This window comes from Chironomus tepperi, unplaced genomic scaffold (genome assembly GCF_022539635.2).
Source record: "Chironomus tepperi strain 1889 unplaced genomic scaffold, CSIRO-AGI_Ctep_v1 contig_235, whole genome shotgun sequence".
In the NCBI taxonomy this organism is placed as follows: domain Eukaryota; kingdom Metazoa; phylum Arthropoda; class Insecta; order Diptera; family Chironomidae; genus Chironomus; species Chironomus tepperi.
The window spans coordinates 98,687-110,965 of NW_027226357.1; positions in this window are offsets into that span (position 1 = coordinate 98,687).

The window sequence follows — 12,279 nt, forward strand, 5'->3', positions numbered from 1 at the left end:
GCCTTTGTGTCGTGGAACAAATGAGGTGGCTAATATTTTTCTTTCTTCTTTTTTTGTTCCATCCATGCCTTTTCATTCCACTCCTTAAAAATAGATCTATTTGTATTCTCATCCATTACAAACTTTTGTTCTTCTATTATTCACATTCGCGTTCTATGTCTTCACATTCTTTATGCTTCTTGACTCATTCATACAAAAAACATAATTTTCAGCAACATCATAAAAATGAAAATGGAAATGGATATAATTTTGTTACTGTGTATGTTTTGAGTTGTTTACATTTTAGCGAATGTGAATTATTTTTGTAAAGCTTTTTTTTTGGCTACAAAGAAGAGCTTAGAAACCTTAAAATGCAAACAGAAATAAAGTTGCATGTTTGAGGATGAGGACTGAAAGTATTGCATGGTAAATTTGAAGTTGAAGCAAACAAGTGTGTGGAGCTGTTTAAGAGTGATGTGTTGTGAGTATTATGTCTGATGCTGTTGTATACTGTAATGAGTGCCTGCTTAGTGATAACAAAATGACTTTTGAACTGCAACACGAGTTTGCAAAGGAGCCCCTACGTCGCTGTTCTAATGGAAGACAACAAGTTCTTCTAACTTCAACGTGATGGCTGATTTTGATCCATTTTTAAGGCAGCTTGTCAAATTGTGCTGCTTGGTGCTTGATTTGACTAACCCCATCTACAAATCAATTATTAATCCCTAACAGTCAATGAACATCCCTTCAAGAGCTTCCTATATTCAAATGTTCTAGTTAAGCATGCTTGCGAACACGCTCTTAGCTTATTCTGCTCTTGAATGCATGCTCATTGACTTGTAGGATATTATAGACATCAAAAAGTCATCTTCAAAGGACATCGTAAGTTGCTCTCAGCTTATTCTGCTCTTAAAAGCATGCTCTATGCCTGGTAGGATACTTTATATATTAAAAATATATCTTAACAGGACATCACAACTTAACGTCCCCGCATGACCATTTCAGATTCATATGAATGAATATTTACAAAGGTTTGTGGCAATATATGAACATTTTCCATGCCCAAAGCTCAGGCATGAACCATTTTGAAAGGCTTTGATCATCAATTAAGGAATCTTTTGCCAATTTAGATCCATAGAATTGCTTGCCCTTAAATACAGACAATTTTTAAGCATTGAACACTTAAAGTCGTCCAATTAAAGTCATCACACAGTTCTACTTCCTCAAAAAACTCTAACGAATCCAATTCCATCCATTTTTCACCAGAACTTACAGCTCAAAATCTTCTAACCCAATCGAAAGTGAAGAAGGAAGTAACAAAAAGAATCACATCGAGCAAGAACCAAGAAAACTTAAAATTTATCTTGTGTGGCATAAAGCAGCATAATAGAGAAGTAAAAAAAAAGGAAATAAAAACTTTCACCTGAAACTTTTCGATAATCAAGTAAATAAATTTTACTTTACTACCTAACAAGAACGAGAATGAAAGGAAATGGAACTACTGTAAAGTAGGTGAGCAGGTCTAATTTATAGATTTTGATGTAACGGAAGGGAAATAAAAATATAATAAATTGTGTCGGATAGCATTAAGGTGAAAATGTGCATAGATGCAAGTAATTTCGCCGTGGCTTGTTTGGGAGATGAAGATTTGGGAATGTTTGGATCTAAGGAAGAATGTGAAGTGCAATTGATCGAAATTGGCAGTGAAGGAAGTAGTCTGAATAGCATGAATCGGTTAATGGATCAAGAATCCAATCCAGGACAGCAAAATCGATTTAAACCGACACCATGGCAGGTGCAACTCAGTCTGAAGTTAGATTTTGGATCAGTCATCCCACAATTGGTATTCAGGCAAGGGTTTGGATCTCAACAGATTCAGAATTTCACTTTGTCTCAATTTGAGACCGTAAACTTACATTCACAAGCTACACAGAGTAGGCAATGGATTCTATGTCAGCTCCTAACTCCGTGTGGCTTCTAAATGTCTACCACATGGAGCTTCGTGTCATCCAACAGCTCGCATTGCCCACGACTATTCTTAATCCTTTTTATTCAATTCACCATCTCAATTCCTCATCAAAATCCAACAGAATCAATCCCAATCAATTACAGAAACTTACATTCCCAGTCTTAAATCCACCCGCTACCTTCCCATACCATAAACTCTCAAAGAACAATCCCACAACCTTTTAAAATTCCATAAAACAAAAAAATACTCAAACCGAGAGAAAAAGTTGAAGCTTAAAAAATTTATCTCATAGGAGCAATAAGCAGTTGCAATAAAGTATTCGAGTGCAACATCAACTGAGCATTCATATAGATTCCAATTCACAGTTGAGTGAGTTGAACAATTTCAACTTTAATTGGCTGATTAAGCAAGCTTTAATTTGATGTAAAATTTTTCATTTTTTAATCTCAGTCAGCTTTGAATGTGAAAAATTCTTCATTTTGTTAAAAGCTTTCGAAGTGTTTAGACGTTTTTAAATTTCAGTCTGTCTTATTTTGTGATTTAAATTAATTTTCAAGTGAGGAATTATTCAGGATGGCTTTGTGGATGAAGAAACGTATGGTTGAAAGTCAACGACGAAATGGATTGTATGAATTCGATGAAGGAATTATTACAAATAATTGTGGTAAGAATGGGAATGAACTTTGTTTTTGTGGATGGAACTTGAATAGTTGCTTGGATATTAATGGGACATGCTGGAAATGGAAGCATTTTAGGCTGGATTTGAACAGAAATCCTGAAAAATTCGAGATTTTCTGACTTGAAAAATTCAAAAAAAAATGTCAAAAAAAATTCCAAAGCCAACTACGACTGAAAATTTCCAATTTTTCACCCAATTCCCAAATCAACCCCAGCTTCCAATTCCCAATCCTCTATAAATCACTCTCAATCAATAACCAATTCCATTTTTTTAATTACAGCACCAAAAATGAATTGTGTGAAACCAGTTGAGCCACAATTTAATTACAATTTCCAAAGTTGGCCACCAACAGCAGCGTCGTACAACGAAAAGAACTGCACATCAATGCCAAAGATAAATGATCAGCAGTGCCAACAACAATCAACATATCTGGAGCAAGTCCAAGACTCAATAGAGGCGAAAAAAGAGTTTAAGCTTCAGCCAAATGTGTCACAGTCCAATCAAATAAATTCCAATGCACAGGGATGGACTACTATGGATGATAATAAAAATATTTCAGTCACAGCTGATCGAGGAGATTCGAATGCTATGACTTTACCACCAGGCGCCTATTATGGTAATATCTAATGCTGTTGAGTTTGTGTGGGAATGTTGGGTTGTTCGTAAGTGACGTCAATAGTCGAAATTGGGGTTTTGAGGGCTTAGTAGCTTAATATGAAACAAAACATGCAGCATGGCACACAGTAGTCATTTCATAAAATTTGACGTCATTTATGAACAATCCCAAAAACAGCATTAAGCATTATTGCAACAGTTGTATGCTTGTTGTCGACATGATTAACTCAAGTTCTTTCTATATCCTTTATTCATACAGATGAGCCAATTTACATTGACCCAATGACCTATCAACAGCAGCAACAGCATCAGCAAGCTAATTCAATTAATGTTGCATCTAATGCCGCCATTCAAATGGATTTCCGACAAAACTTGGCACAACCTTATCGATGCGCAAATGCTGACTGTAGAAGTTGCATAAACAGCATGAGAAAATCATAAACTGCTTCTCACATCCTCATCTTATTGTATATTTTCTTTTAAGTAAGCTTAAAAATTCGATAATAAAAATTTTCTTATGTCATAAAATTTACTTTTTTTTAAATAATTTTCATCCTTCCTTGAATGGGTCCTTTATGTCATTGAACGGTAGCAGCTTTTTGTCATCTTAAAATATTATGAATACATTTTTTTTATAAATAATGCAAAGCTTATTTTCCTCCAGAGGATATTAATTTTCAGCGATAACAAAATCGCATTTTGTCGTCTTCAATGACGTACTTGTTATTGTGCCTATAAAAAAAAGGATGAGGAAGTAATAAGATTTGTATGAATTTGTGGCGATGTGAGTGACGCATCTTTATTGTTTGGTGATGAAAGGAGTATTGAGGATATGAAGGTTAATTTGTCATTGCGAGAGTTAGGTCAAGTGGTCAGGCAGCAGACTGTTGAATTGGAACAAAAGCTCTTTAGAAAGACGTGGGGTTCAATTCCTACTAGTTGTTGATATCTCAATCTATTACAAAGAGTTTGGAACAGTATTGTTCGCACATCGTGTTTGCTAGGTACTGACAGCTTTGCAGGTTGACGGATAAGACGGAAGATGAACATGACGAGGACCATGACGGCAGATTCAAATCCATTTTGTCGCATTATGTCGCTCGAGATTACTGCCGATTTCACAGTGCATATGACATTACTTTGGCTTAGCTTCAAAAACTGTCTATGCCTTTGCTTATGCCCCATTCCCTTCCTCCAAGTCAGTAACGATTCTCAAGTTCAACATTCTCGAGTTCAAGATATATCTAAGGTATGTTTCGATCTGAAAAATTTGTCTAAATTGTGCCATTAGCACTTACTTACGCAGTCGTTTGAACACCTGTCTTACCGTCTACATGGCGACGTAGCGATTCATCGTGTTGCTGAAGTAATGATTGCTCCGTTGCGTAGCTTAAGAATGTAGCAATACTTTAATTCCTTTGACATACATACTTGATGAATTGACACACAAAACATTGATGCTTCAAATCACAATCAAATCATATCCAATTCTACAAAGTGCTTAGTTACAGACTTGATCAAGGTTACATTCAAATTACTACCCTAAATTTCCACAAAAAATCGGGTCAAAATCACAAAAAAAAATCTGATAATCAAGCAACTAAAGTTTCTCAGAACTGATTTTGTTCCAAAACCAAACTTTCTTGCTTCTAAATTGAGATCTTAATAGAAAAGCATGCAATGTTGAGAGAAGTTTCTTTTCTTTATTTATTGTTCAGATAAAAACTCAAAAAGAAATCTACGATAAAAACGTGAATTGAATTTAGCTTGACTTTATAAAGTGCAATTTCTTTGCATTTATTGTCCTTGAAACGACAATGGAACAATTTCCATGTTTGCTTTCGACTAGATGAAGATTTATTGATGTCAAATTGGATGAAAATAACTTTGCTGATGATTAGATTTTGTTTTGTAAATTAGAAACATGAAAAAGGCATTAGGAATGGCATCGGAAGTAGGAATTTGCTCAATTTATGACTTGTTTGGTATTCCATCCTGAATTCATTCCATTAATCTATCGGATATAACAAATAATTGACATTTCATGGAATTTTACGTAACCTACCTCAAATACATCCACGACAAGTTCCTTCTTCCTTCTTTGTTTGTGTGAAAACATTTAAAATTGATGATATGGCTGGATTTCTTATCGAATTTATTAGTCTTCAAGTGTTTCTGTTGACAATGAACTTGTTTGTGTCATAAACTGTCTGGATACAAAGTTACTGTGTCCGTAGATTGTTGGTATGTGTAAAATTTATGGATTTTTCGTTTTGATGTGAGAAATTGCTTAGAAATGATGAAGTTTGAGTTGTTTACTGGATTTATTTGATGGAGAATCAGCAGTTGATCCTTAAAAGTGATTGATAATGCAGTTCAATGCTGTAAATAAGCTTAAAATTTGAATTTTTAAATCTTTGTTTACAAAAATTCAAATTGTGAACTTTTTGAAATTTTTGATTAAAGCAAGCTTTATGTTCATCCTGATGTTGATCTTTGCAAGCTTAATGGCTTAATGATTGGCAATTAACAGATCCAGTTCAGTTAGAATGAACAAAATCACTAAAATTTCAAATTTTGTGTATTTGGAAGCTTTCATTGTAAATTCAAGCATCTGCTTATAAATCCACGAAAACTTAATGACATATTTCATTAAGGAATCAAAAATTTTCCATAAAATATTCAAACCATCACCTTCAATTTCAATTCACCTTGAGTAACTAGCATGTCTCCATAATTAATACATCTTAATGTCTACCATCTGTTCACGTGACATGATAAATATTTCCAAACAATGTCTGGCTTCTACAGAAAAAAAAAACTTTTGTTGCTCACTCAAATTATTTATATGGCTTAGCATTGAAAAATTAATGCACTCAAGACTCATTCATTAAGCACACACAAGTTATTCAGAAGCTTCCTACTTAATCACTGGAATGTAATATATGACATGAGAGGAAAAATCAATACGTGAAATGTCATGGAATGAGAAACTAACAGAATTGTCACGAATGCGATGAATCTTAAGACTTATGTTTGTTTTCTTCGTCATTAGAGTCTCAAATAATTGATATTGTCAGCATTTCAAGCATATTAAGGAATGAAGTCGATTTGTTATGAATTTTTGTGAGTATTTGGGGAGTTGAATGACTTGATATTAGATGAATATCTCAAAAAGCTTAATTTGAAGGCTGATGACTCAGTGGTGCAGTGATCTGGAGCTTTGGATGTCTTGAAGATGTATAGATGGTCAAACAATTCTCGGTTCGATTCTCAACAAGGCAATTGTCTCATAGTTGGAAGGGATCTTGTTTTGTGGATCGGGAAGTGACGTGTATCCTACTGTTTCTTGTTTTGTGGATCGAGAAGTGACATGGATCCTCCTGGATCTCGTTTTGTAGGTCTGGAAGTGACCTGAATCCGACTGGATCTTGCTTTGCGGGTTTGGAAGCGACCTGGATCCTAATGCTTTAGAGGGACATGGTGGAGAAATGGCCGAAAATCTGGCTCCAGGCTGACTTGACTCTATCCTTTAGACTGAATTTCATCAAATATGCTTTAAGGTAGATTCACGCAAGCACTGGATGGAATTTTCAGTCATTTCTATGCCATGTCCTTTAAGAGCATTGAAAATTGATCTTAGTAGTTCAAAATAGCATTTAAAGCCTGGATCTGAATATCAGATGATCCTAGATAGTCATCGGGTGATATTTTGGTAACCCTTCCTACCCACTCCACTTCCTCTAGTCCCCACTCTCACAAAGAATCTTCAGCTAATCCCAATGACAGCCATTGAAAAAGGATACAACCAAGATTTACATCAATTTCACTCAATTGCCTCAAAAATCATCGATTCCTCATCTCAATCCCACTTTCCAAAGGATTGACCAAAAAAATCATCCCACAAAATTAATTTTATGTCTTTATGACCCACATAAATCATCCCAAAGATTCTCGCAATACACAATATCCCTTCTATAACTTTTTTAAATTGCCCTAAATATCCACTTGTCATTTTTTTTCTTTATGGCTGCCTCTTTAATTTTGAAATATTTTATTGATTACATTTTTCCTCATGTTGGAGTGCCTTTTACCTTTTTTTATGGAACTTTTCCTTTTTCAACATAGAAAAATGAAATTTTTTTGATGTATGTCAAGTCTCATAACTTTTCTCCTATTTTTTTCTCTCCTATTAGACAGACGATTCACATAACTCTTTCGTGCGAGCACATGGGGGTGGTTTGGAAGTGATGTAAAGACTGAACAGAAGCCTAGTCGGACTTTAGGGATGGTAAGAGATCTAGAGACAGTATTGCATTTGATATTGGACATTTTGGATTGCTCTTTCATACAAAATGATGAAAGACGGAAACCAACGTTAAGAGTCAATTGGCAGGCATGGATCACAGTTGATCTGTACGGCTAGTGAACTAACTTACTAACTAAAAGATCTCAAGGAAGACCAAGGAATTCCTTGGATTGAATGTAGTTAGAAAAGGACGCTAAAGTCCTTAACATTCCAAACTGGCAGAAGTTCTCGAAGGATAGAACCGACTTTAGACGTTCTCTCCGCGCAGCAATGGGCTTCACGTACGTCCAGCCAATGAAGTAAGTAAGTAGAAGCCTGATCAATGTGCTCTTGAGGTATTTTGGTCTTAAACCCCTCCTTGAAAAAACGCTTCTGTGTTTAAGCTTAAGCAGAAGTGTAACTAGACATATTTTGAGGACGGATTAGATTTTTGTCCAAAAAATCCTAGCCAATTGAAGCATTTGATCCAAAGAAGAGGTAGGGTTCCCATCAACTCCCTCGTTCATCGGTCCCCCATCACCTTTGGGTTCTTAATTTCCCTCTTATCCCCCTGAGCATTCCCCTTGGTCTTCCATCTCCCCATTTTGTCCCACATCCCCTCGTCCCTTGGTCCCCATCGTCTCTCCCTTCGTCCTTCGGTCTCTCCATCCTCCTCGTCCTTCGGTCCTCCATCCCTCTCGTCCCTACTGGTCCTCCATCTCTCCTTCATCGCATCCCCCTTGTTCCTCGGTCCCTCCTTTCCAATCTTTGGTCTCTTGGTCCCTATCCCCGACCATTCTTGAAGATTCACAAATGACGTCATTTACAAACATCCCTCATAGAAAATTTTCACTAAAGAATTTTCATATCCATAAAATGATTTACAACAAGCAAAGTGAAGTAGCACAAAAATAATAAGAAGTCAGCATCATAAATTCACGAAATATATTCAAGTAATATAACAATAGGAGGGGTGGGATTGTTTTCATCATTCTTATGAATCGACCATATCATGTGAGGACAATGACAATCGTTTGACCATGTCGTGTCATTTTTAGCAATTTATTTAATAGTTTTTTGCCACATGCAACCCCCCACTTTGGTTTCATTTTGTTGTTCCTTCTTCTTCTTCTTACGTCCTATTTTTAGAATTATTTTTTCATGGTAATCAAACCAATCAGACAGAGACAGTTCATGTATGAGTCATAAAAAATTTTATTTTTCTTGGATGATCGTCAATATCATCTTTATATTGTGTGTTTTTCGGAAGTATGAAGAACTGGATTGGAAGCGACGGAAGTAGATGGAAGTTGAGGAGGCGTCATTGGGGTTATGTGCGCATTTTATAGTCGATTTAGGATTGGAATCTATTGGTATAATACTTTTTTGACTAAAGGTACCTATATGGACGACACAAAGTTGCTATTAGGCAGTAAATTAGAACCAATACTGAGAATGTCAATTAAATTTCAAAACAGAGAACAAGCTTTGTGATGTGGCAGCAATAGAGTCAGATGGGAGACCTTTTGTAATAACCTAGGCTGCAAGTCGGAGCTTGGTACCAGTAAGTAAGTAAGTAAGTAAGTAAGTAAGTACTGAGTTTTGAACCTATTTGAGCTCCATTTTTACTCCAAACATGCAAAGCTGCTGTGTTGCACTTGGCATCAGTAATTGACAAGCAGTTGCCAGTATTACAGCTGGCTTCAGAAGCAAACTAAGGGAGGACATGGATCCCAATTGATCTGTACAGCCAGCGAAGTAAGGAAGCAAATATTCACTCCAAACACGTGGTTGAATCGCTCGTGCTTTATTTCACAGCATATAACCTTTAAAACAGCATATTTCTTAACAAGGATTCAAACCCTTGCATCATTATGTCTTCATGATTAATATTCATCCTCCAAACCATCAATGAACTACTCCATTGACCTACTTCAACCCACAGATGCTCAGATAACTTTGTAGATAACAGCTCTATAATAAGAATCAACTGAAACTAAATCCCAACCCCAAAAAGTCATGACATCATCAATTTACCTAACTTAACACTCCACACTGTGAATCATTTGAACCCAATAATCTGTTCAATCTACTGTAAATATAAAGTTACATAATAAATTCTCAAACAAGCTCTTTACTTTGACTTTCTGTCATCATATCCAATAAATTTGATGATCTAATCAGAGAAACTTCAATCTGTAACAGCACACGATATTACATCGGAAGGGAGCAATTTCTTGTTGTAAGTTTTCCGCTTCATGCTCCTTTGTAAAGCTTTGAAAAATTTATGACAACTTTGTATGAATATGAGAATGCCTGACGATATGAAGAACAACGTGAAATGTGTCACATAGTCTCATAATTTTCATAAGGCACTTGATGACAAGAACTTATGTCGTTGAAAGAAGAAATTGTGTATTTTTTGGTATGTAGCACATCCACACATTTTAATTATTAGATTAATTTTCATAAATAGATCCAATTTTTTATATCAACACCACTTTCATGAGACATGAGACGCAATGATGAGGAGCGGGGATGGAAAAAGAGTCTTAAGACAAATGAGGATAGTCCGTGATATGAAAATGTTGAATGCTAAGTAATTACTCATTTTTTTGTTGCTTTTTTTCTTATTTCAATTCTGTTATTTTTTGTCAATGTCTCTTTGTTGTGTCTTGTGCTGGCAATTTTCTAAAACGATTTTAGCTTATGGCTTGCTTATGTCCAAAATATTTAAAATTCTTGCTTTGTTCGTATATCGATGATATGAGGATCGAGAGGACATGCTTAATGTTGATACTTCTTGTTTTTTGGCGGTTGAGGTTATTTGGAATCGGCAATGAATTGATTTGATGTCTGTGCTGTAAATGTTTATTTGGTCGGAAAAATTTCTGTTTTTAACGGTTTTGTAAAATTCAAATATTTTGAAAAGTTTACTTAGAAATTATCCCGTTGGTCGGGTTTGGGATTTTTGGGTACTAAAAATTCAGTAGGACGGGATAAATATTTTTTTTGAATTTTAACGGTTTTGTAGAATTCAAATTTCAATGATTTTCTTAGTTCAAATTTCAACGGTTTTGCAGCACCATAAGTATCCCAAGTGACTTCATACTTCCTTATTATGTATTGGCTCACACACAAACCAGTTAACGCACAAGGACGTAGCATCTTATTCATAATATTTTCATTTAATAGTTAGTTGTTTTTTCCTTACGAGTGTTCATTCTCAGTTAAGGACATCCAATTTTTTATTGTTTCCTTTGTTTGTCTTTGAATCCCGAACAGCACAACGTGTTTACTAGGACATCCTCGAATGGACAAAAATACGTTGAAACTGAACATAAACTAGACATTAATTTACCATTAACTGGACAATAATTTGTCATCAACTGGACATTAACTTACCATCAACTAATTATAACGTATTTTAGTCCATTCAGGACCGTTGAGTCTCCGCCGTATGACTCACCGGATGAATACAAAGACAAGAAGTTGCTTTAATCCATGACGGCAAATTTCGATCCAGTGTCGCTCGGGAATGATCTGATTCATCTCAGATTTAACTCACCATATTGATTAATGCAAAACTGCACGATGGCAATGATGATAATGTTCAATATTCTCAGCTTTTATTTCATAAAAATGAAGTGCTTAAAAATGTCCATAAAAATTTACTGATTTTATTATTTTCTGTAGAATTTTAAATCGCATATTTGTGAACTAGATTGATCTGTCTGGACTTCAAGGAGAACACTTAGTCATGCATGCTAGACAATCATGAAGACATGTACAATTTTTTAACATTAAAGACGAATATGTGAAGATATGCAAGTTCGAGACAGCTACAAATAGCAGAAGGAGAATCAAATTTTCAACATCATCTCTGACCTCAAGTCGTTCCATCATTATCAATAATACTTGTTTTCGTGACTGAAAAATTCTTTGAAAATTCAAATCAGCAAGTAACAGTTGATTAAATTAAGCTGGATCAAGCATACATTGCATGACATTTCATAGCATCTGGTGGGTGCAGAGCAGTAAACATAGAATGACAGTTTACAGTGCATGGACAGAGAATTTGTATGAGCTGAGATGACAGACCTGGCAACAGAGTTTAGGGCATAGCTTATACTGGCAGTTACTTGCCAAATTTGGTTGTTTTCGCCCATTAAATGTCATTTACCACTAAATAAGGTCTTTAAATCAGACTTTGTGAATGGTATGAAAGCTCTGACCGAAGAAGCTGTCAGACAGCATTCGAAATTGACAGGCGAAAGCAGGCGATAGAACCAGCGTTAGACGACATCTGAGGGAATCAATGGATAACAGTTGATCTGTATGGCCAGCGAAGTAAGTAAGTAAGTATAGGATGTCATTTGGTTCTAGGAATACTGCCGCCTTAGTGCAGTGGTAGCAGCATTTGAATATTTGATGATCGGATAAGATTGAGAGCCTTTTTTCTTAACTGCAGTCCTAATATCCTATTGCAGTCTTTTTTGTACAGGTTGGGTTCGAAGATAGCAAGTTGTAAGCAAACTATCCTTAGCTTTTTTGAGAGGCTGTCACCCTACAAATGAGGGATTTGAGTAGGAATTTAATCTACTCTTTTAAGGACATAAATCGACACAACATTAGCCTCCAGCGGTACATTTAGTAGTAACAGGGGACACCATGTGAAGGCACACTTGGCATGTGGTCAGTTTCGGAGTCTGACCTAGGCATCTCCAATCCCCATTTGTTATAACTCAG